The 26,301-nt window shown below is 40.8% G+C and overlaps 1 protein-coding gene across 1 annotated transcript in view; it reads right to left on the bottom strand.

Moving 5' to 3' along the window:
* The window catches only part of DISP1 (dispatched RND transporter family member 1), a 98,306-nt gene extending 76,814 nt beyond the window's left edge, over window positions 1-21,492 (bottom strand). Inside the window, exon 1 of the mRNA XM_060754209.2 lies at window positions 21,229-21,492. The gene's annotated coding sequence lies outside the window, so the exon portion shown is untranslated. The remainder of the gene's footprint in view (window positions 1-21,228) is intronic.
* Window positions 21,493-26,301: the final 4,809 nt, after the last annotated feature.

Below are 26,301 nucleotides of genomic sequence, written 5' to 3'. Positions count from 1 at the left end.
CAGTCCAGATCTAAGAACTGTTGATCTTAAACAGCACAAAAACATTATTTAATGCTAAGCTTCTAAAAAGGGTTTTGTTTAAATAATAACAACAGGCACCAAGGGAGGAGAAGGAAAATTGAGCAGAAACATACTGAAAAGGGGAGAGGTGATGAATGGGAAACAACCACATGAATAATCAAGATCCACATGGCAAAATATCTGTTGTTTAAAAACAAGGTAGGTGCAAAATATTTCAGAACACAGAGAGAGGGGAGAATGTTGTTTACATGGTTTGAAAAAAGTGGGAAGTATAGCAATAAATACATCATCTTGGGATATATTTCCACACCTGGAAGTGCCCCTAGGCCTTTCAAAACTACACAAAGATAGCAATCTGCGTCAACTTTTAACTGTTAAGATTGCATCCTATGCAGTTTAAGAATGTCTAGCCAGGGAGCACTAGTGCATGTCGCAAACTGCAAACTCCAGAATTGCATAGGCTGCAGACACAGCACCTAAATTGGAATCATAGTGATATCACTTTAGCGTGAGAATGCTATTATTGTCCATCAGAGAAGGAAGTGGCAGAAATAGCTGCCCTTCTTGTTCTACTAGCAGAAAATAGAGTCCCTCTTTTTGAGGGAAGCAAGTTTTTGATCTCATCCAGAGAAACACTCATAACTGTTATGCCTTTTCTTGTAGATTTCTAAGATCTGTCCAAAATGCCTGTCCCTAAGATTCAAATCCTTTCCTTTTCTTCCAACAACTGCAAAATCCCTCAACTTCATCTCAAAATAATCTAACCTAATACACTATAATTGAGAAAATGATCTTATTTGTACTCGGCATGTATTTTAAGCTAGTTCTAAGCCAGTACTTGTAAAGCAATATCCAATCCACATATTAGCTTAGATTTGCATGAGGAATTATCACTGCTATCATCATCATCATCATCATCATCATCATCATCATCATCACCACCACCACCACCACCATCACCATCATCATCACCATACTGTTCATTTATCTAGTTTGGCAGCACTGAGGAAAGAAGAGATAGTAATGCCAAACACTTATCAGATATCCAGTCTTGGGACTGAAATGTTTTTTGGACTTTCTTGCATGGCAGTAGCAATACAGTAGAGTCTTGCTTATCTAACTTTTGCTCCTCCAACATTCTGTATTATCCAACACAGTCTGCCTCCTTCCCGGATCCACAACTGTTTCAATACATTGCGATGTTTTGGTGCTAAATTCGTAAAAACAGTAATTACTACATAACATTACCATGTACTGAATTGCTTTTTATGTCAATTTGTTGTAAAACATGATGTTTTGGTGCTTAATTTGTAAAATCATAATGTAATTTGACATTTAATAGGCTTTTCCTAAATCCCTCCTTATTATCCAACATTTTTGCTTATCCAACATTCTGCTGGCCCATTTATGTTGGATAAGTATGACTACTGTATTGGATTATAGCCCCTAAAAATAACTTAGTCAAGTCCCTCTACTTTTTGCACTATGCAATCCAGTGAAAAGATTAAATAAACCCAAAACATACAATCTTGTAGCATTAGAAGTAGTGGTTGGAAGCAGCAACATTATAGCTCATTTTATAATATAATGATATTTTATACACAACCTTTAAGGCTTAGGAACTCTGGCAACATCTTTAGTTTAGAAACACATATGGAATGTTGCTATTATATTTGGCAAACTTGCATTAGAAGGAAATATGGATTATTTCAGTCTTGGGAATCCTTAATAGGAGTGTTTTTTAAAAAATTAAACATTCAAGTTAACATTGCAAACTTTTCAAGGTTGTCGGTTCTAATTTGGTGCCTTAAAGGAGACTCAAACATACTTCCCTTAAATTCTTATGGCTTTTACATTCCTGAAAATTATTAAGCACATTACAGTTCAAAGGAAACGGAGCAAGCAAGTGGAAATCAAAGAAAGGTTCAAGCATGCATGAAAATAATGAAAGGACATGCAGAACGAATGTCTATTTCAGCCTAGTAGTTACAGGCAGAATGTTGGCATTAGCACCTGCATATTTAAACGCATAATGTATTGTAAACATCAAAATGGTATATTACTATGAATTCTCCAAACCTATCTTGACCCTATAATATAGTGGTACTTTTGTACGAACTTGCCCTTTCTATGCATTTTCATCCTTGCAAGACTAGTTATACCCTTAAAAACTACTTGTGGGCCATGTAATTAAAACCAGCATCCTTAACTTTTAATTCAGGCTCAACTTTTCCAAACAAGGCATTAAACTCTAGCTTAGAAAAAAGCGAAATAAGGGGAGACATAAAAAAGATGTATAAAATTAAGGATGGTTCAAAGAGAGTGAAAATAACGTGTTTCCGTTTCCTTGATAACGCTAGAAGCTGGGATCATCTACCAAAGCAAAATGGCTAGAGATAAAATTGGACACAGTATTCCAAATGTGGTCTGATCCCTCTATTCCGCCTTGGTCAGACCTCACCTGGAATACTGTGTCCAACTGAAGGGAGATGTCGACAAGCTGGAATGTGTCCAGAGGAAGGCGACAAAAATGATCAAGGGTCTGGACAACAAGCCCTATAAGGAGCGAATTAAAGAGCTGGACATGTTTAGCCTGCAGAAGAGAAGGCTGATAGGAGACATGATAGCCATGTATAAATATGTGAGGGGAAGTCTTAGGGAGGAGGGAACACGCTTTTTTTTCCTGCTGCCCTGGAGACTAGAACATGGAACAATGGCTTCAAACTACAAGAAAGGAGATTTCATCTGAACATTAGGAAGAACTTCCTAACTGTGAGAGCTGTTCAGCAGTGGAACTCTCTGCCCCATGGTGTGGTGGAGGCTCCTTCTTTGGAGGCTCTTCAACAGAGGCTGGATGGCCATCTGTCAGGGATGCTTTGAATGTGATTTTCCTGCTTCTTGGAAGGGGATTGGACTGGATGTCCCACAAGGTCTCTTCCAACTCTATGATTCTATGAAAACACTGGTTAAAGGAAGCAATTCTTCACACAGTGAACAGTTAAACAATGGCATTTGAGGAGACAAGATATAACATTGGTTATTAATGTGAACTGCTTTAAAAGGGGCTGAATGAATTAAAAGAATATAGGGTTAATAGTGGCTATCAGTCATTATGGATATATATTCCATCCAGTATCAAAGGGGGCATAGGCTCTGTAGATCAGAAAAGGTAGAGAATGTATTGATGAGAATCATTTCCTGCTTATCATCTTCCCAGAGATAGCCAACTGGCCACTATGTGAACCAAATGCTGAGAAACTTAAAGCCTTTGATCTGATCCAACATGGCTCTTATGCCTAAGGGTCTATAGATAACCAACTCCAGTGGGATTAATGTGATACTTTAAAATTATGTACATCAATTGAAAGGAAGAACTCAGATTCTTAGCTGCTTTGAGCTAAGGGAGATAAAGCAGATTATTATTCTTGTTGTTGTTGTTATTAGGTAACAAAACAAGAGATACCAACATAATTTAAGATAGTAAGATATTGACTATTCAAATTTAACCAGTTCTCCAAAAGGATCTGCCAGCCACATAGTCCTTTTCTATAAATAATACATACAATCTCTTCAACAAAATCAGATGCTGAACAAAATACATTCTTTTCCTAATTTCCTTTTAAAGCAGTAATTCTCAGATCCACTGGTGGCAGAACAACTTGGTTAATATGGCCTACCTGAATCCAAGTGGTCTCTTCTAAGATTCATTCCTTCTACTTTCCTGTTGATACAGCCCTCAGTTCCTCCGTCATCCTTCAACCTCTCATCTCAACCCCATCCTTCAACCTCTCATCTCCTCACACCTCATCAATAATTCTCTTAGCACCACCCAACTCTTGGCTGATTTTATTTCACTTTTCCTTCTTTTCTCATCTTCTCAAGAACTTTGTGTCTCACTTTCTCCACACTCCTAAGTATGCAATGTCAGTTCATGTGTTAACAAGATTAATTAACCTTGCTTTGAATAGAGAAGCACCAGATATTTTTGAAAAAAAAGTTTTAATACAGTATTATGAAAAATGTTGTTGTTGCAGGTCAGATATTTAACACAAGATCTTCTAGGATGGTGCCTACTGAGATGCACGTATCCACCATCATCTAGAACAGGGATGGGGAATATCCAGCTTGCAAGCCAGATCCAGCCTTCAGGATGACTCACCTGAGGTTTCCTTTCCCCATTCTACTCTCTTCTCCTTGTGGTAGAGGAAAGACAGCTTTTATTACCAAGGGCCCTTCCACACAGCCATATAACCGAGAATATCAAGGCAGAAAATCCCACAATACAGTGTTCACTACTTCGCCGTTTCCTTTTTCCTTTTTCGTGGGTTTTTGCCTCCTAGCAACAATGGAGTGTGGAAGGGGGTTTTACTCTCCCCCTCGGGAGAGAGGCAGCCAATCATAAAAAAGAGAGTGAAGAGATACAAAGCAGTATGTAAATCACGGCCTTATAGCCCATTCCTTAGAGCTAGCCCAAAAAAAAAAATGTGCGCAGTGAGTTTAAATCTCACCTCGCTTCTGCCTCACTCTCGGAATGTGATATATATATATGTGTGTGTGTGTGTGTGTGTGTAGAGGGAGAGAGAGAGAGCGCGTACCTACTTTGTGGATTTTCACTTTTCGCGGGTGGTCCTGGAATGTAACACCTGCGATAAGTGAGGGAACACTGTATCTGCTGTGAACTGGGTTATCTGAGTCTATGCTGCCATATATTCCAGTTTAAAGCAGAAAATGTGGGATTTTATTCAGCTGTGTGGAAGGGGCCTAAGAGACATACCTGTGTTGACTGACTGAGATAACAACTGAGATTTTTCTCCCAATTCTACAGAAATACTTTTTTTTATAACTCTGGAAAGAAATATCTTTTTCTTCATACAAAACATGGAGTATGCAACTGTGTTCCTCCCCGTGTTTTTCAATTCCAATAATCCATTACCTTTGGCTCTGTGAGTTCTGCCTAAGCACCAGAGCTCTAAGTCCTTTTTTAGTTATAACTACCCATCCCCTGCCATGCGTTGCTGCGGCCCAGTCTGTGTATATGGGGTTTTTTTGTGTTTATGTATACATATATGTGTGTGTTTATATTTGTATATATGTGTGGTTTTGCACATGCGTTGTAATGTGTATGTGGTTTTTGTTTTTGTTTTTTTGCTTTTTAAGTCTTTTTGTGTGTGTGTGTGTGTTTTTCACCATTTTTATGAGTGATGGTCACTTGTTGGCCTGATATGTGTATTGTGTCCAAATTTGGTGCCAGTTCGTCCAGTGGTTTTTGAATTACATTAATCCCACAAACGAACATTACATTTTTATTTATATAGATTACAATAGATACATTGATTCAATGGTAACTTCAGATGGCAACAATTACAAAAATTCATTGATTTAATTCATCTACGCTAGATCAAAGAGTAGGCGTTCAGAGGAAAAGCCTGCTACCAACATCAGCCACCCCCTAAGTTACATTCTAATAACAAGGGATGCCTCTTCTTGTCTTGAAACGAACACAAAATTTGCACACATTTAGTTCCATCAAACCTGGGGAGAGTAGCTACAGCTCAGCAGTGATTCTTAGCATGCAGAAGGTCCCACTTTCAATCCCCAATATCTCCAAGGAAGGAACATAGATTCATTGCTAGTCAGAGCTGCTAGTATTGGATTAGATAAGATGTGACTTCTGGTCATCATTTTGTCTGACCTACTGCCGTAGTATTTTGGGGTTGAGGGTTTTGAGGGATGTTTGGGGCCTTTTGACCAATTTCTTGTAACCAAGTAGCAAGAAAAAGTCACACAGCATGAACATGCGACAAATGTTGGTGGAGTACAACCTTGCCAGTTTGGGTCTTTCTAGACATGTTGGGCTACAACACTAGTCAGCATGGTTGGGGATGATGTGAGCTTACTCCAAGAAATTGAGAGGGCTCTAGGTTGGGGAAAGCTGGCTTAGTGTATTGTTTTGTGTTTCATTACCAGCATTAAAAAAAATTCTGTTCTCTTCTGTTCCGAAATCTTTCTCTCATCTCATCCAAATCTCTTCATACCACTGCACTACATATTGTGACCTTGGGCACATTAAAAGCAATTTAACATCTTGCTTAGTGACAGTTTTTAGACACCGGCATGTGGCCAGCTTGCAACTGATACCGCAGTTTAAATACCTTCTCAGCAAAGTTGCACATTAACTTCAGAATACTCTGGGATTAAATATGTTTTTGTTTCAGTTACAAAGCTAATGAAAACCAAATGTCAGCATTTGTTTTCACTTGTGTAATGCACAAGGGATTTCACTTAAAAGGGAAAGGTTTGAATATACTTCCATGCACTAAGAGGAACATATAGCCAGAGCTAAACTATGTAGAGATATGACTAATTACAGACAAACTTTAATACAAGGAGTAATATTTACACCCCTAGCTAAAATTGCTTCAGGCACACACTATGAAAATATCCAAATAATTGGCAACATCATTTATTTTCAGCATGAGCTGTCTAAAAGTCTACTGAATTCCACAAGTGGATCAAAAATCAAACATTGTTCCCTGCAAAGACAGAGTCACAGTTCAACTATGTACACAATCTACTCAAAATTAATTCTGGGTTCTTTCCTGCTTATTCCCAGGTTGGTGTGTACAAGTCTACTAACACCTTGGTTAAACAGTTGAAATCAAACAAAAACTAGATCAGCGTTACCAAAGATCATCAAGAAACACAGTACAGTGTTCCCTCGCTACTTCGCGGTTCACTTTTCGCGGACTCGCTGTTTCGCGGTTTTCCTTCCTTGCTATTTACCGGGTAGAGTCCTGGTTCTGCCACCGGGACCTGGCCCAGTGAGTAGCGAGTGAGCAAGGGAGGGCGGGTGGGCGAGCAAAACAGGGCCGCAAACACAGAAGTAGGAGCCTGGCCGCCTCTTCCATGCTCCTGCTTCTGCCGCTGTTTCCGCCTTTGCAGCCCTCCCTCAGTCGCTTGCTCACCCACCCGTCCTCCCTCAGTTACTCACTACTCACTGGGCTGAGTCCTGGTTCTGCCACCGGGACCTGGCCTGGTGAGTAGTGAGCAAGGAAGGGGGTGAGCGGGCAAGGGAGGGAGGGCTGCAAAGGTGGAAGCAGGCAGAAGCAGGAGCCTGGAAGACATGGGCTCTATTGTATAACTGGGGCTCCACTGTATATAGTGTTCCAACTTCACAGATTTTCACTTTTCGTGGGTGGTCCTGGAACGTAACACCCGCGATAAGTGAGGGAACACTGTATATTATGTTGGTCATGGAGGTTCTGTGTGGGAAGTCTGGTCTAATTCTATTGTTGGTGGAATTCAGAATGCTCTTTGACTGTAAGCAAACTATACATCCCAGCAACTACAACTCCCACATGTCAAGGTCTGTTTTTCCCCAAACTCTACCAGTGTTCACATTTGGGCATATTGAGTATTCATGCCAAGTTTGGTCCAGATCCATCATTGTTTGAATTCACAGTGCTCTCTGGAGGTAGGTGAACTACAACTCCCAAACTCAAGGTCAATGCCCACAAAACCCTTCCAGTATTTTCTGTTGGTCGTGGGAGTTTCTGTGTGCCAAGTTTGGTTTAATTCCATCATTGGTGAAGTTCAGAATGCTCTTTGATTGTAGGTTAGCTATAAATCCCAGCAACTACAATGCCAAAATGACAATATCAAATATGCCTCCCCAAATCCCACAAGTATTCAAATTTGGGCATATCGGTATTTGTGCCAAATTTGGACAAATTAAATGAAAATACATCCTGCATGTAAGATATTTACATATCTTATATGCATATCTTATATGACAATTCATAACAGTAGCAAAATTACAATTATGAAGTAGCGACAAAAATAATTTTATGTTTGGCGGGGTCACCACAACATGAGGAACTGTATTAAGGGGTTGCGGCATTAGGAAGGTTGAGAACCACTGAACTGAGTGAGATCACAGGATTGTGTTCTGCTGTTAACAATTGTATTGTTTCTGGTCCCTATTTCAAGATGTTCGAATGGGCACCACCTGTTTCTAAGCACTCTTACAAATGTTTCCATTATAAAGGCAATGGCAGCTGTTGAGAACAATCAAATCGAAGTACAGGCAGTTAATGAACGATTCTAATGTGGTTCAAAAAAGTCTCATGCTGCAAACATTCTCATGCTACAAAAACATTACTTTATTTCAGTATCTATATGCTGCTTTTCCACCTTCCTGTCTATAAAACAGTTGTCAATAATGACACTGAAACATGCCAGTACAAAGCAAAGGTTGGCGCAGAAACAGAGAATAAAGAAATGAAGTGGGGGAAAAAAACCAAAAGAGAATAACAGCTGCCCAGCCATTATAACGCAATTCAAATAAATACCGTTTTATCTGGGAATAGTAAGATGGCAAAGTGGATAAAGGAGCAAGCCCTGAAGTATCTATTAAAATGCATGGTTTGTAAAGCAGTTTTGATTTAGTACCCAAGTCAACATACAGGCAAGTCTCAATTTACATCAGAGTTGCATTCCTGGACTTGAAACGTAAATTGAGACTGATGTAAATAGAGGGAGACAGTTCCATTGGGAATCACAAGAGACTGGAAGATGAGTTCCAACAGTGCTGAAGTATCCCCAAACTTGGCAATTTTACTCAACCCACCACAAATTTTAAACCATGACACACCAGAGCTTGCTTTTCCAGGCTAGACAAACCACTCTCTTTCAGACAGTAAGATTGCAATTGCTCTGATTGACACACAGACACCTGGGTAAGTAACAGAAACCCCTTGCAGTCACCCCAAATTCCACGATTCTGTTTTCTTCTTCCTCTTCTATACAGGCAGATGAAACCCATTGTTCCAATGAGACAAAATTTCCCCCTTTTTCTTCCCCAACAACTCCCTTCTAAGCAAAGGAAACCTCACCACCAAATTACCAAGATTTGAGCCGTCCCCCCAGCCTCACTCACTGTCCATGTGAAATGCAAAAAATCAGGGTAATGTAAATTTAAACTTCCATGTAAATGACTAGTGTCATTTATCCTGGCCCCACCACACTAGAAAGATAGGCAAAGCAGTTGTATTGTTGCCCTGAGCTTTCTTCATCCCTCTATTATAAAGTCATGTATAATAAGGCTCTTCTGCTATTATTATTTTTTCCACTTGGCCAGTGCGAGAGGAAAGCACAGGGTATTTCTTGACCAGAGAAGTGAGGAAACTGACACATACAATGCATAACAGCGCCTATGAATTATTATTTCAATATCTGTTAAGTCCTCTTTCTGATAACAGCTCCCAATGGGACTAACACTAAAAAATACAGGTTGAGTATCTCTCATCCAAAATGTTTGGAACCAGTAAGGTTTGAGATTTTTAGAATACCTGTATTTGCGTATACATACATAGTGAGCAATCTTGGAGATGTGACCCAGGTCTAAGCACAATATTCATTTATGCTTCATACACAATTTATACTCATAGCCTGGAGGCAATTTAATGCCATATGTTTAATAAATGTATATCAAACAAAGTTAATATATATTAAACTATCAGAAAGCAAACAGCCCCCAGTGGTGCAATAGGTTAAACCCTTGTACCGGAAGGATGGCTGACCAAAATGTCAGCAGTTCGAATCCAGGGAGAGGAGTGAGCTCCCATCTGTCCAGCTTTTAATGTGGGGACAAGAGAGAAGACTCCCACAAGATGGCAAAACATCTGGTCATCCCCTGGCCAACGTCCTTGCAGATGGCCAATTCTTTCACAGTAGAAGTGACTTGCGGTTTCTTAAGTTGCTCCTGACATGGAAAAAAAATAAAAAAGCAAAGGTGCCACTTGGGACCCTTTTACACAACTGTATAAAATCCCACATTTTCCGCTTTCTACTGAGATACATATCACTGTGGACTCAGATACCTCAGATCAAAGTAGATTGGGGGGGGGGGGTTCTACCTTGATATTCTGGGATATAGGGCTGTTTCGAAGGGCCCTATGTCAGCTACCCATGTGACCAGTTTTGGATCCAGATAAGGGATCAACCTGGACGTAATAATATTCCACACACAATGAAAAAAATGTGTCACTTCCCCCAGCCAAGGGCCCTTTCACACAGCCCTATATCCCAAAATACCTGCTTTGAACTGTGTTAGCTAAGTCCACACTATCACATATTCCAGTTCAAAGCAGATAATGTGGGATTTTCTACCTTGGTATTCTGGGATATAGAGCTGTGTGGAAGGGCCCTCAGATGGTACCAGCACCGAAGCTATAATAACCTGATTAAAGCCTGGAAATGTTATTTGTCTGGGAAATTTGGGACGTGGAGTCCAAAACAATAAACTTCCAAGCTCTGCCCTGATCACCATTAATACTCATGCATTTATTTCTGCTCTTTTCCTACGAAAGAAACAAAGCAGATGGAGGACAGGCCAGAGTATTTATCTACATGGGGAAACCTCGACCAACAAATCTTTTCAGCAGCCACAGTATTGTAGGTTCTTCTTTCTGCAGAAAGATGCACACATTCAGATTTTTGTAAGAGCCAAAACGAGTTAACCTATGAGCGTCCTCTAATAAAGATTAGGCTTCAGTCATTTTAATTACCTCAATGAACTAGACTTCCTGCTGGTTGGAGAAAGGTTGGATTTGGCTAATGGCGAATGAAAGGCATAGAATTTATAGGTTTTCTTTTATCCTTCTGGAAATTAGAAACAGGAAAAAGTCTGCGAGTGGTGATTAATAATCATCCAGTCTTTTCAAATACTCAGTTAAAAAGAAAACAGTTACTGGTGATGTCCAATGTATGTCCTGGGAATTTTCTCCATTATTTGCAACATGCATGCTCACAAATGCATACTCCTTCTCTGTGGTGCTTTCCTGAAGGCATTATCTTTCCATACATTTGTATCTTGATTCTGCAACCCAGAACCACTTCTCAATAAATACATTATTTATTTCAGGGCTTATTAGTCAGAACAATTCTAAATATATAGTCATATCTTATGTGACATATTTGAAAACTCAGCTCTCCACATTCACTAGGGTTAAGAGAACAGGATCCCCACAAAAAGTTTTTTTTAATTCTCAAAATTAAAATTTGCTATTATTTTTAAACCTGGGAGGACGTCTTTTTAGGAATTACTACGTCTATGACCACTTTCCTCTGGAAGTTAACCACAGAATAACATTGGAGGACCCATAGATTGCTAGAGAATATTTTAATCAAATCCTCAAATAATCAAGACTGTGAATGTTGGTGGCTGACTATATAACTTGTTTTGATCCCTATGTAGAAAAATATTGTCACTTCTGCAAATGGCAAAATGGCCAAATAGAGCCATGGCATCTACTCTGCCCTAAAACTGTACCATTCTTCTTTACAAGCGGGGAAGAAAGAGATTGATGGTACTTGTGAAGGCAGCATAGTTTAAAACCCTGGACGAACAGGGTTCCAAAGCATGCACATAGTCTCCACATGCACAAGAGGAAGGCCAGGATTTTGGGGAGCAAGGTGACCCCTTTCCCCTTTCACTATGGACTACCACAGAAGTATTTCTTGAGTATGGTTTGAGTTGGTAAATCAAGAAGCAGCAATGGAAAACACTGTGGTTGCTTAAATCAGTGGTTCTTAACCTATGGGTTGCGGACCTCCAGTGGGCCATGAGGACGAAAATCTGGTCCACAAGTCTCCTTCCTCTTAATATATTTATTTTATTTTATTTCTGCTCCTTTTGTGCCGCCTGTCACTCTTTCTCTGTTGCTGACCATGGCAAATGTTCTGTATCAGAAACTATTGCTGATGTGGTCTATACAATGCAATTTTCTGAATCAGCACCCCAAACCAAATCTAAAGTTGACCAAAAACTGGTTCGTAACCCTTTTGGTACTAATGTTGGAGAGTGGTCCTTGGTCAAAGTGGTCCCTGGTCAAATTGTCCCTGCTCAAGTGGTCCCTGGTAAAAAAAAAACAAAACAAAGGTTGAGAACCACTGCCCTAAATGGATGTAGGTACCATTAAAAAGAATGGAAGGGAGAGGGATCTGAACACAACTGAGCTGTAGGCTGATCTCTCACACCTTTTTCCCCTCAGGAAGGGGTTAGTGAGTTTAGAAACAAATACCTACTTGGGAAAAATGTGTAGTTTGAAAACTACTGAGGTAGCTTTGGAAAAATGAAAGGTAAATTAGACACACTGATTATTATTATGTTTATATGGCAGTGTTTAATCAAGCAATCTTGGTGAAATCAAGAGCTCAATTTTGTAGAGGCACCAATTTTGGCAGCACAAATTTGATGAGATGATTTCTTTTTTCTTTTCCGTGTCAGGAGAAACTTCTGGTGTGAGAGAATTGCCCATCTGCAAGGACATTGCCCAGGGGACACCCAGATATTTTGATGCTTTTCCATCCTTGTGGGAGGCTTCTCCCATGTCCCAGCATGGGGAGCTGGAGCTGACAGAGGGAGCTCATCTGTGCTCTTCCCACATTCGAACCTGTGACCTGTCCGTCTTCAGTCCTGCTGGCACAAGGGTTTAATCCATTGCACCACCAGGGGCTCCTGATAAGATGGTAGGAATGGCTCTTTGCACCAGTGTAAGTATAGTTGGGATTTTAATTTATTGTCGAAAGCTTTCATGGCCGGAATCCCTGGGTTGTTGTAGGTTTTTTCAGGCTATATGGCCATGTTCTAGAGCAGTGGTTCTCAACCTGGGGTCCCCAGATGTTTTTGGCCTTCAACTCCCAGAAATCCCAGCCAGTTTACCAGCTGTTAGTATTTCTGGGAGTTGAAGGCCAAAAACATCTGGGGACCCCAGGTTGAGAACCACTGTTCTAGAGGCATTCTCTCCTGATGTTTCACCTGCATCTATAGCAAGCATCAACCTCTGAGGATGCTTGCCATAGATGCAGGCAAAACATCAGGAGAGAATGCCTCTAGAACATGGTCATATAGCCCGAAAAAACCTACAACAACCCAGGGATTTTAATTGCTAAATAAAAAAATTGGAATGGCCTGCTACTTAATGAACTATGGCAGATTTATATATGATATGTCACTATGTAATCGATCAGAGCTACAGATTCAACTAGGGAATTTATCACTGATAACAGGGTATGTGGGTTTTTTCAGAGTGGAAGAATTTATGCACTTGGAATATCTGCTCTAAAAAACCCTGGGAGGTGATGCCTCATCTTGGAAAAGGAATGCTGTGCTCTTTTTTCTATCTGTCTTAAAACGCCCTGACGCTTCACATATATGATCATTTCTGACATGGGCTTTCAGGTTAGATAAACTACTGCTTGCTAGAAAAAGGAAACCAACAATCTAATACTCATGCACACATTTTTGCTAGGCGAAAAAAGCTATACTTGGGGTCAATATTCACCAGGAATCCAGCCTGTTCTAACAGCTGAAGTAGATTCGCTGTGGGATATTCTTTATCAGCATTCTTTATCAGATTCCTGGGTCATCCAGAGGTTTGCCAGGTTTGATTCAATAAAAATATGCCTTCCTCAACATTTTAGGACTGGCACAGTTAATATTCTAGACAGCTGCTGAAGATATGAAGCAGTACATTTTTGGCACCGGATCTAAGGTGATGAAGAAACCCACTGTGGATTTTATCTGCTTCTGATGTATTTCTAGTTTAAGTGCCTTTCAGAGTGATATTCTGTAACAGTTGTCAGGAAATATATAATTTTTCACATGCTCTACCAGCCTACGAAGCATTTCACAATTAATCTCTTCTTGTCTAGGACTGGCAGATAGCAGGAAGCGTGTTAGTAACAACCATCCAAAAATCTGGTAGTTTTGTTTACACTTGAAATGTTTTAGAACACAAAAAAGAAGACTTATTGCAGACAAACAGGCTAGATGTTAAGAGAGTAGTTTATGTTTGTATTTAATCTGTATTTGATTAATTTCAATGCGAAGACAAGCAACTATTACAAAAGATTGCGACAACTGTGTTATGTCCTTCTGCCAATGGAAAGTTTTTTGATCCAAAAGAAGTTTCCAACAGCATGCGGAAGAAAGTTCTGGCAAATCTCCTTCCCACCAAGCTATTTCCCATATTGTTCCAAGTGATCCCCCAATTGCGTGGGTAAGTATTTCGAGATCTGGGCGTTGCAGAATGAATGAAAATATATGAAAATACCCTTCTCTCTCAATATTATAACGGAAGCCTCTACTAGATCCATTAGCCTTCTATCAACAAATACTACTGGCTATAACCTATTGTTCAAATGCCCATACATGCAATGGGGCAGAAAAAGGAGCTTCAGAGATTTTGTTAACTGAGACTATAAAGGCAAAGGTTTCACCTTGACATTAAGTCTAGTTGTGTCCAACTCTGGGGGGGGGGGGGGTGCTCACCTCCATTTCTAAGCCAAAGAGCTGGCATTGTCCATAGACACCTCCAAGATCATGTGGCCGGCACGACTGCATGGAGCACTGTTACCTTCCCACTGAAGTGGTACCTATTGATCTACTCACTTTGCATGTTTTCTAACTGCTAGGTTGGCAGAAGGTGGGCCTTACAGCGGGAGCTCACCCTGCTCCCCAGATTTGAATCACTGATCCTTTGGTCAGTAAGTTCAACAGCTTAGCGGTTTAACCTGCTGCACCACCGGAGGGGGAGGGACGGGACTGAGACTATACAACGATCTAGAACAGAGCTTTTCAACTGTGTGTCGTGACATGTTATTGTGTCAGTTGCAGTGTGTAGTGTTAACCTCTTAGTCTACAGTATGCGAAATAAGCAATATCACTCAAATATGGACATTTTAAAATGCTTGGTGGCAAAATGTGAGTGTCGTTATCTAACATTCCATCACATATTCAAAAGCGGCAAGTAGTTATTTCATTTGTGATATACTTTTAATTCTTGAATATATTTCTATATTGTTACTCAAATTTGACAAAAATATTGGAAATGTGTATTATCTCACAAAGCATACATTTCTAAAAATAAAAGGTTTTCATGAGATACATTGCATCCCAATACATTTTATTATTACAATTTATATATGTGCCCACATCTTATATAAAGAGTTGGTTTAACTTCTGAATTACAGTGTTACAAAATTAGGAACGTCTAAAACAATGTTTCTCAACCTGTTGGGAGTCGCGAAAGGTTTTCAGAGGGGTTGCCAAAAACCATCAGAAAACATATACTTCTGATGGTCTCAGGAACCCCTTTGGCAGAGAAGGCTGAAAATCTCTCCATCTGTCCTTCTCTTCCTTTTTGAAAACAGATGGGGAACCCTGCCACCAAAAGCCTTCCTCTGCTGTGATTGGCCAGCCTCTCAGTTGGCCTCTCAGCCAAGGGGAGGGCTGTTTCTGAGACTCCAAATGGGGAGGGGAGAGCAGGCATGCCCGCCGCATGGCAGTGTTTGAATCCACAGTGCTCTCTGGATTTGAGTGAACTACAACTCCAAAACTCAAGGTCAATGCCCACCAAACCATTCCAGTATTTTCTGTTGGTTGTGGGAGTTCTGTGTGCCAAATTTGGTTCAATTCCACCATTGGTGGAGTTCAGAATGCTCTTTAATTGTAGGTTAACTATAAATCTCAGCAACTACAACTCCCAAATGACAAAATAACCCCTGCCCCAACCCCATTGGTATTAAAATTTGGGCATACCGGGTATTTGTGCCAAATTTGGCCCAGTGAATGGACATACACACTCCTAATAGCAATCCTTCGTCAGGCACGTAAAAAAGAACGTGATTACTAACTTGAAATAAATAACCATTATCACCTGTGTTATAAATACAATACTGTAAAAATGAAAGTCGTCCCGAGGTGGTACGGTGGTTTCTGCTCAAAACTTTGTGCTTATCTTACAACAGTCAAGTAATCTGAAATAGTCTTTCCATTTTGCTAGTTAATTTGGAAATAGAAAAGCTTAGAAGGCTGTAAATAAATCACAGGCATTTTTGAAGTAGTGCCTGAAGTCTATTTGGAGGAAGGAGGCATTTTGTGCCATAAAAGCACTATAGGTAAAACAATATTCAGATGTGAATGTCAGCCAAAGTGAAAACCTATATCTTAAAAACATTTTTGGATAGAAAAGCAGACATGTTGTGAAAGCATCTCTGAAGGCAGTGTGATACATCAGGAAGCAAATCAAGGACAACTTTTGAAAACACAGCAGTTTACCTCATGGAAAGCTACTTCTAAAACTGCAGACTATTTACTAGGAATAGTGAACTCAGTGGGATTTGATTCTAATTGCCGATGTTTTAAGTTTCTGGCAGTACCTCTCAACACATCTATATAAAACTACCAATGGAATATTAAATTCTACAACAACTCAGTGTTGTTTGCAGACACCTCTTTTTTGAAACTATGGGAAAATTTCAGAAGACTACCATGTTTAGGGAATAAGTGCATCTATACTGACTATTTAGGTCAATTTAAAAACATCATAGAAGAAAGCGAGTTTAGTGTGCAGATTATTATACTGGTAATCCTGGAACCAGTTCATGGCATGGATGGTGATTACACAGGCTGTCCTCAAACCAGTTCCAGGATCCATAGTATCCATAGCTTGATAGGCACAATAAATGCAGGGTTTTTTTCATTTCCCCCTCCAGAATACATAAGTGTGGATCAGTGGAACAAGAAATTGTCTGCACAGCAATTTGCATTCTGTGGAGTTGATTTCACCATGTGATGCGCTGGAACAAGCTGATGCACATTGACTCTATTTCAGATTAATTCCTGACTTCGACTGTGTTAGATTAAATAATAATAATAATAATAATAATAATAATAGGAAGCAGATGAAACAATAGATCACATCCTCAGCTGCTGCAAGAAGATCGCAAAGACAGATTATAAACAGAGGCATAACACCGTTGCTCAGATGATTCATTGGAGCTTGTGCCACAAATACCATCTGCCTGTGACAAAGAACTGGTGGGATCACAAGCCTGAAAAAGTTACAGAAAATGAACACGTCAAACTACTCTGGGACTTCCAAATTCAGACTGACAGAGTTTTGGAGTACAATACTCCCTACCTCACAATCGGGTTAAAAAACAGAGTGTGGATTGTCAATGTTGCAATCCCAGGTGACAGCACGTTTGAAGAGAAACAACCGGAAAAGCTCACACAATGTGAGGATTTAAAGATTGAACTGCAAAGACTCTGGCACAAACCAGTAAAGGTGGTCCCAGTGGTGATCCGCCAACTGGGTGCAGTGCCCAAAGACCTTGGCCTGCACTTAAATACAATTGGTGCTGACAAGATTACCATCTGCCAGCTGCAAAAGGCCACCCTACTGGGATTTGCATGCATTATTCGCTGATACATCACACAGTCCTAGACACCTGGGAAGTGTCCGACATGTGATCCAATACAACAGCCAGCAGAGTGATCTTGTCTGCTGTGGACTCATCTTGTTGTGTCTCAATAATAATAATAATAATAATAATAATAATAATAATAATAGGTTGTTATGAGTTTTCTGGGTTGTATGGCCATGTTCCAGAAGCATTATCTCCTGACGTTTCGCCCACTTCTATGGCAGGCATTCTCAGAGGTTGAAGGATCTGTTGGGAACTAGGCAAGTAAGGTTTATATATCTGTGGAGTCTCCAGGGTGGGAGAAAGAACGATTGTCTGTTGGAGGCAGGTGTGAATGTTGTAATAGGCCGCCTGGGGGAATCCTTTGTTGGGAGGTGTTAGCAAGCCTCCCCCCCAAAAAAAGGATTCCCCCTGGCAGCAACCAGCCAGGCTTTGAAGCATCAGGACATTAAATGCTAATCAAGTTGGCCAATTGCAATCATCACACACCATCTACCAAGTGTGGTATGGCACAGAGTCTTGCATCCCTCATTTGAAGCATCAACACTACATAATTAATGCAGATCAATTCTGTAGATTAGATGTACTCAAAGTCTGTGTCCCATCTAAAAGCAAGGGTATCACTTAGCCATCATTCTAGAGCATTTTGGAATTCTAGAAAAGTGATGGTCAATCTACACCAGCTGCCATGCACAACTGCTGGTTATAACACGAAATTTAAATGTATGTTGTGATATGAACAACCACAGCACCTTACCCAATACGAGAATGCACGTATGCTGTAGAATTAATGCACTGTGTCATCACTTTATCTGTCATGTCTCAAAGAAATCCTGAAGAGTTTTAGGACTTTTTCACATCAGAATATACCCTGTTTAGATCATTACGCATCCTATGAGGAGTGGCTTACAGAGCTGGGCATGTTTAGCTTGCAGAAGAGAAGGCTGGGATGAGACATGGTGAGGGCCATGTATAAACATCTGAGGGGAAATTATAGGGAGGAGGGAGCAGGCTTGTTTTCTGATGCCCTGGATAATAGAATGTGGAACAATGGCTTCAAACTACAGGAAAGGAGATTCCACCTGAACATTAGGAAAACATTCTTAACAGTGAGAACTCTTCAGCAGTGAAACTCTCTCCCCTGGAAGACTTTTAAGCAGAGGCTGGATGGACATCTGTTTTGAATGCGATTTTATATTTGGACTCTCCTAATCTACGCCAGCCCAATGCCCATCGCCTGACTACACAATTTACAATATTTTTATTTACAGTAAATTTATTTAGAGCAGGAGACTCAGGGCGGATCACAATGTACACATATATGGCAAACATTCAATGCCAAAGACACACTATAGATATAGACAGTCAGAGGCTATTTAATTATTTAACCCATCCACACTGTTTTGTGAAGTCTAGTTGGCTGTTTTAAATTAATGTGGATGTTTGTTTAGATTTTATGTTATTATATAATTTTATTTGACTACGTGTAGTTTGATTTATTGATGTTAGGTTTAATTTACTGTTGTTAGGCTTTAATTTGATGTTAGGTTTTAATGTTATTTTCATATGCGGGGTTTCTATGAATTTTACGTCAGTACGGTTTGTTTTACGAAGGCATTGAATTTTTGCTGTTGTTATCTTGGAATCCACCCTGAGTCCCCTTGGGGAGATAGGGCGGAATACAAATATTCTTATTATTATTTTCCTGCTTCTTGGCAGGGGTTGGGCTGGATGGCCCACGAGGTCTCTTCCAACGTCATGATTCTATGAGTCTATATATTTTTTAGGCCTCATAAAAAAAGAAATCGAAGACTGTTTTTTTCCCTAATAAATACTGTTACTAATTAACTGATTTTTCTTCGTGTCAGGAGCATCTTGAGAAACTGCAAGTTGCTTCTGGTGTGAAAGAATTGTGGTGGTGTTGGAGGAAATTTTTGAGAGTGCCTTGGAGAAGATCAAAACAGTCCATACTCCAGGAAATAAAGCCCGACTGCTCATTGAAGGGAAGGATATTAGAGGGAAAGATAAAGTACTTTAAATGTTTTCTGACGATGGACAATGATGCTGGGGGGAAAGAAAGGAAAAAGGAAGAGGGGCCAACCAAGGGCAGGATGGATGGATGGTATCCTTGAAGTGACAGGCGTGACTTGGAAGGAACTGGGAGTGGCCACGGTCGACAGGGAGCTCTGGCGTGGGCTGGTCCATGGAGTCACGATGAGTTGGAAGTGACTGAATGAATAAACAACAACAACTGCACCATTTTGCTGACCCATTCAGACTCGCATTCAAACTCTCAGAGATGAAGTCCCAATATGATAAAAGTATTTTACAAGCACTTTAGCTTTCTCTGACAAAGAATACTTGTGCCTCATCAAACTGCAACTGCCATGATTCCATCGCATTTTATTTATTTTGTATCAAAAGCATTGCATAAATTAGTATAAAATTGATAAAAATAGAAGGAGAGCAGGTGGCTAAATATCTTTTGACCAAAAACAGGCAACAGCAATGGCACTGTGTGTAGCCTCCAACAATTCGTCCTCCGTACATGAGGCAAGACATAGTGGACAAGCATACAGATGTGGAGTTATCTGTTCTGCTCCACAGTCACACAAGCTGTCGGATTCTTTTATGTAGGGCCATTTTGCCAGGTTATTTACTATATTTGTATATCGTCCATCTTAGCCCTCAGGTGACTCAGGGCGGTTTACAGTGGCAACAATTTGATGCCCCAAAACATCAGAAAACATTTAAAAACATTAACACATAGTATAAAACCATAACAAGAGTATTAAAAACATACATCAATTACGTCTCCTAATAAAAACATTGTCCAATCTCATCATCCAGTCATTCCAATTCCTATGTCATTTACCTTGCATTTTCAAACGCTTGCTCAAACAACCAAGTCTTGACTCTTTTCTGAAATGTTAAGAGGGAGGGGGCCGATCTAATGTCCCCAGGAAGGGCGTTCCATAGCCAAGGGGCCACCACTGAAAAGGCCCTGTCTCTTGTCCCCACCAAACGTGTTTGTGACACAGGCGGGATCAAGAGCAGGGCCTCCCCGGACGATCTTAAAGTCCTAAGTTGTCCTTTGATCTGCCCACACCACTTCTGAGTCTGTTCAAGGACTTCCATTCTTAGTTTGCCCCTGGAAGAAGACCCTCGCTGGGGGAGGTGAGGCATCCAGTTGGGATTTCCTGATTTAGCTGCCCAGAGGGATACCCTTGCTGTTGCTGGAGGGACGGCAAGAGGAGTGGTTCTCATAATGCTTTTCCTTGATTTGAGTCTACTGGGAAGAGGCTGGTAGCCATGTAGTGGGTGGTTTTCACAGTGTTCAACCTTATTTCTCTTACATTTAGCAGCAACTTCCCATCGCACATCAGGGGCAGGGGGGAGGGCAATGCCAGTCCATCGCATTGAGCCATAGCAATCAAAGTGCTGTCAAACTGCATTAATTCAACAGTGTAGATAAGCATGGGCAAACTTGGGTCCTCCAAATGTTTGGAGGGGGGAAAGGAAAGGGTCAGCAGCTGTTAGGAATGGTGGGAGTTGGAAGTCCAAACTCTGGAGGGAAGGCCCAAGTTGGCCAATGCCTAGTGTAGATGCACCCAAGCCAGAAGTAAACTTGGCTTATTGCTCAAGGGTTTTGTATCACATAGGGATGGATCTACACCAGTGGTTCTCAACCTGTGGGTCCCCAGGTGTTTTGGCCTACAACTCCCAGAAATCCCAGCTAGTTTACCAGCTGTTAGGATTTCTGGGAGTTGAAGGCCAAAACATCTGGGGACCCACAGGCTGAGAACCACTGATCTACACTGCCATATAACAGTTTGAAACAGCATAACATGGCAATGTAGATGCATCCTAGGTTTTCACAGATATTCAGAGAACATATTCAAAGCAAGCTAGTGAGAACCTTGCATCACTTACCTTGTTTCCTGGCCTCCCACTTCCTCCTCCAATTCAATGCCTGCAGATCTGGGGAATGATTTAACTAAACCCAGGGATGAATTAGGCCTGGGACATGCATGCAGATGGGCTCCAGCAAAGAGCAATTTTGCAAAAGTTTGCAAGGGCTGAGGATGCAATGAGCATCATATATACATTATATATACCCTTTTCATTGACAGATTTCCAATTCAATTTATAACTTAATTGATTTTCAGTCTCATATATATATATATATATATATATATATATATATATATATCAAATAATATATATAAATGGAGCAAATTAACCCTCCCTTGCAAGGAGCCCAAAAGCCACGCTGTGAGTTTTGCATTGACTTCAGCTCCTTGCAGCAGCTCTTTGAGGTTCCGGACTTGTTCCGGGGTAAAGTATCAACGTCCCAAAACTGGCTGGAATGGTCTACAATGGGGGAGAAAGGGGAGCCAGGGAATACCCGCCCCTTCCCTGCAAGTTCTGTCCTAAAGAGATGAATCAATACCCAAGCAGCCTTCGGGTATCTTCTGCCCATAACCTCCCCACTCCACCTTCAGCCCTGCTTTCATTGCAGAGCGCCCTGCTTTGCTTTTTCCCTCCTTGCTTTCTTCCCCCCCCCCCACTTTGCCAGGAGAATGGAATCTCCCAGAATGCTGCTTGATGTTTGCGGAAGGGATTCGCTTGCAGGTTGTACCACTGGGGGGCGTCGCGCGGGGGGAGGCGAGGCGCTATGCCTCAAATGGCATTGGGAAGAAGCAGCATCTCCATGGCACTCAATTCCTCCTGTTAAAGTAGCAGAGCACCTGATGAACCAACCTGGACACAGCATATTGTTTGAGAACACAGAAATGCTGGACCATTCCAACATCTACCATGTCAGGCTACATAGAGGAGTGATTGAAATTCACAAGCATGTGGACAATTTCAACAGAAAGGATAAAACCGTGAAACTGAACAAAACCTGGCTACCAGTATTTTAAAAAAACCTCTAAAATCATTACAGTAAATAAAGAACAACACTCAAATTCCAGACAAGAAACAATCAGGGCCAACGAATCACCTCTCAACAAAGGATTCCCCCAGGCAGTAAGAAGCTAGACCTTGAAACTGCTGGGCCATTAAATGCTCATCAAGGTGGCCAATTGCAACATTCACACCTACCTCAAGCAGACAAGAGTTCTTTCTCCCACCCTGGACATTCCACAGATATATAAACCTCACTTGCCAAGTTTCCAACAAACCTCACAACCTCTGAGGATGCCTGATTAACGGTTTGTTCTTAACAGTTCAAAGAGATAACCAGGTATACCAGTCTAACTACTGAGAAACCTAATTTGCCTTTTATGAATACGAGTGGATATTTACCATTAAAGAGAAGATTCACTCAAGCAAGTTTTTAGCACTTCTCAGGAAGATAGAGTTTCCCCTCACTTATTGCGGGGGTTCCGTTCCAGGATGACCCCCCGCGAAAATCCACGAAGTAGGGATGCCATGTTAATTTTGATATTTATACATTAATTTATATATTTTATATATTACTAGCTGTCCCTGCCAGGCATTGCTGTGGCCCAGTCTGTTGATCTGGAAAATAAAGTAATGAGAAAGTGCTGGTTTCTAATAGATGTAATTTCCGCGTTGAGTTGCCGGCTGGGCTGAGAAACTGCGGTATACAAGTAAAGTAAAGTAAATAAATAAATAAATTCTTTGTGCTTGTGGGTAAACAGTATTTCTTGCTGTTTCTTTGTCAGTGTTGATGTGGAGAGTGTCTGGTTTGCCTGCTCTGGAACATGCAACATATATCTATGATACTATATCTCTGTATGTGTGAATCATATCTATCTATATCTATGGCTGGATGCCTCTTTGTCAGGAGGGCTTTGATTACATTTTCTTGCCCTGGTGAAGAGAGTTGGACTGGATGGCCTTAAGTATTTTCTGTTGGTCATGGGGTTTCTGTGTGGGAAGTTTGCCCAATTCTGTCGTTGGTGGAGTTCAGAATGCTCTTTGATTGTAGGTGAACTGTGAATCCCAGTGACTACAAATCCCAAATGTCAAGGTCTATTTCCCCCAAACTCCATCTGTGTTCATATTTGGGCGTATTGAGTGCTTGTGCCAAGTTTGGTCCAGATCCATCATTGTTTGAGTCCACAGTGCTCTCTGGATGTAGGTGAACTACAACTCCCAAACTCAAAGTCAATGCCCACTAAACCCTTCGAGTATTTTCTGTTGGTCGTGGAAGTTCTGTGTGCCAAGCTTGGTTCAATTCCATCGTTGATCTAGTTCAGAATGCTCTTTGATTGTAGGTGAACTATAAATCCCAGCAACTACAACTCCCAAATGACAAAATCATAATTTTTTGAGTGATGGTCACTCCTTGTGTTGTGAGGTGTTTTGTTGCTAAAAGTGAACCGCGAAGTAGCGAGGGAACACTGCAATACTTTACAAAAAAGGTTATGATTATCCAAATGGTAGTAAATGTTAATTAATCTCCAGAAGGTCACACTTCCAAAAGGCTTTGGAGATTCTGGCTTTCCAAAAGGTTACGATCTCAAAGGACATCCTTTCCCAAAAAGATATACCCTAATTATAAGGCTATGATTTACTGTGGCAATGTTCTTTACAATCCTGGGATTTGCAGTTTGGTGAATCATTGGAACTCTCTGGCTGAGAATTCTAAATATCCACGAAACTGTACATCTCAGGATTTCATAGGATGCAGCTGTGACAATTAAAGTGTAATTATTATATTGCTATAATTGTGTGGTGTGAAAGGGCCTTTGTAGAAGCCATGCGATAAGTTTATGTAAGAGTGCTACTGAGGAGCAGAACTCAATAGCAAAACTCGGCTTCATTTACTCATATTTGCATTATGATATGACTAAAATGGAGAAATATAAAGTTGGCTCTCTGCAGATATGGATTCCATCATCCACAGCTAGGAACCCCTGGTGGGGTAATGGGTTAAACCAGGGGTCCTTAAACTATGGCCCAGGGGCCCTCCAAGGTCATTTACCCGGCCCTCGTTCAGGGTCAACCTCAGTCTGAAACAACTTGAAAGCACACAACACAACAACAATCCTATCTCATCAGTCAAAAGCAGACCCACACTTCCCACTGAAACACTAATAAGTTTATATTTGTTAAAATGCTTCATGTTGTTTTTTCGTATTGTTTTAAGTGTTTTTTGCACTACAAATAGGATATGCGTAGTGTGCTTAGGAATTCATTCATGTTTTTTTCAAATTATAATCCGGCCCTCCAACTGTTAGAGGGACTGTGACCTGGCCCTCTGTTTAAAAAGTTTGAGGACCCCTGGGTTAAACCCTTCTGCCAACATGACTGCTGACCGACAGATCAGCAGTTCAAATCCAGGGAGAGCAGGATGAGCTCCCTCTGTCAGCTCCAGTACCCCATGCGGGGAATTGAGAGAAGCCTCCCACAAGGATGGTAAAACATCAAAAACATCCGGGCGTCCTCTGGGCAACATCCTTACAGATGGCCAATTCTCTCACACCAGGAGCAACTTGCAGTTTCTCAAGTCACTCCTGACACGGGGGGAGGGGGGGGAAGAAAACACCCACAGAAAACATCTCTTAAAAAAAATCTCATTAAGAAACTTGAATGTTTCAATTTTATATAAGGCACATGCTTTGACTATGACACTGTATACAATGGGACTTAAGCATTCATGCAATTAGATATCCACAAAGGGTACCGGAAGCAAACTCCAGTGGATCCCAAGGGCTCATTGTACAACTTACATGTGTACAAAGAACTCCCATTATGTTTAACGTTACTCACTTCCATGTAAATATAACTATGCAGAGAATTGCATATTAATGTATCTAAATGTTTTAATGTATCTAAATTATAATTGTGTGAATCTGAAGCCTAGATATCTTTGGAAGAGGAAAGCTGAACACAGCCTTGGCTTTTGATATTCCAGAAATGCAAGCCTTGTTGTAGACTGAAAGCGAACTTTTTTCCCCATTGCTAAAACAACACAAAGAAATGCGGGGAATTATTTGAAGCATCTGCTTGTTTTATAAATAAACCCACACTAGCAGAGGCTCGTGTCAATTCTGAACAAATGAGGACAAGCCAAAGTCTGGCTTTATGAATGTTATGGCTAAAGTTAAGAGGACACACTTTGTTTTGAGTATCTACTTAGTCCAGGAATGTAAATAGTCAGATGTAGTAGATTCTTGTTCAGCACATGAGAAAATTAACCAAAAGATTTGTAGCGCCAGGGCCCAGCAGTGTTTTGATCCCAGGAGGTCTTGCTTTCACTCCCAGTTCTCTGCAATTAGAAAGATTTAATTAAAAAGAGCCCCGTTGAATACCTTCAAGAACCTACAGCAGAGGCGGCCAAACTGCAGTCTCTCAGATGTTTTGGGACACCATGTCCCATCATCCTTGACAATTGAACTTGTTTAGCTTTACAGGAGGTATATTTCCATAATTGTCATCATTTAAAAGTATGCTATCAGCAAGAAAAGGGAGAAAACACACGCCTCCAATACGATCTATTCTCTCAAATGGAGAGTGCAGAGCTAGGAGAGAGAACGTATGGCCCCTTTCACATTGGCCAGTTATAGCAATGTTAACTGTCATGGCAGAGGAGGAGGAGGAGGAGGAGGAAGAAGAGGAGGAGGAGGAGGAGGAGGAGGAGGAGGAGGAGGAGGAGAGGAGCAGTTAACTGTCATGGCTGAATTATTATTATTATTATTATTATTATTATTATTATTATGTGTTGTCTAAGGCTTTCATGGCTGGAATCACTGGGTTGCTGTGAGTTTTCTGAGCTTTATACCCATATTCCAGAAGCATTCTCTCCTGACATTTTGCTCACATATATGGCAGGCATCCTTAGAGGTTGTGAGGTCTGTTGGAAACTATAGGCAAGTGGGGTTTATATATCTGTGGAATGTCCAAGGTGGGAGAAAGCAAGTGTGTATGTCGCAATTGGCTACCTTGATTAGTATGTAATGGCCTTTCAGCTTCAAAGCCTGGCTTCCTGCTTTGTTGGGAGGTGTTAGCTGGCCCTGATTGTGTCCT

Source organism: Anolis sagrei, chromosome 1 (assembly GCF_037176765.1).
Source record: "Anolis sagrei isolate rAnoSag1 chromosome 1, rAnoSag1.mat, whole genome shotgun sequence".
Taxonomy (NCBI): Eukaryota; Metazoa; Chordata; class Lepidosauria; order Squamata; family Dactyloidae; genus Anolis; species Anolis sagrei.
The sequence above is the reverse complement of the archived record's forward strand: the minus strand, read 5'-3'. Positions and strand labels throughout refer to the sequence as shown.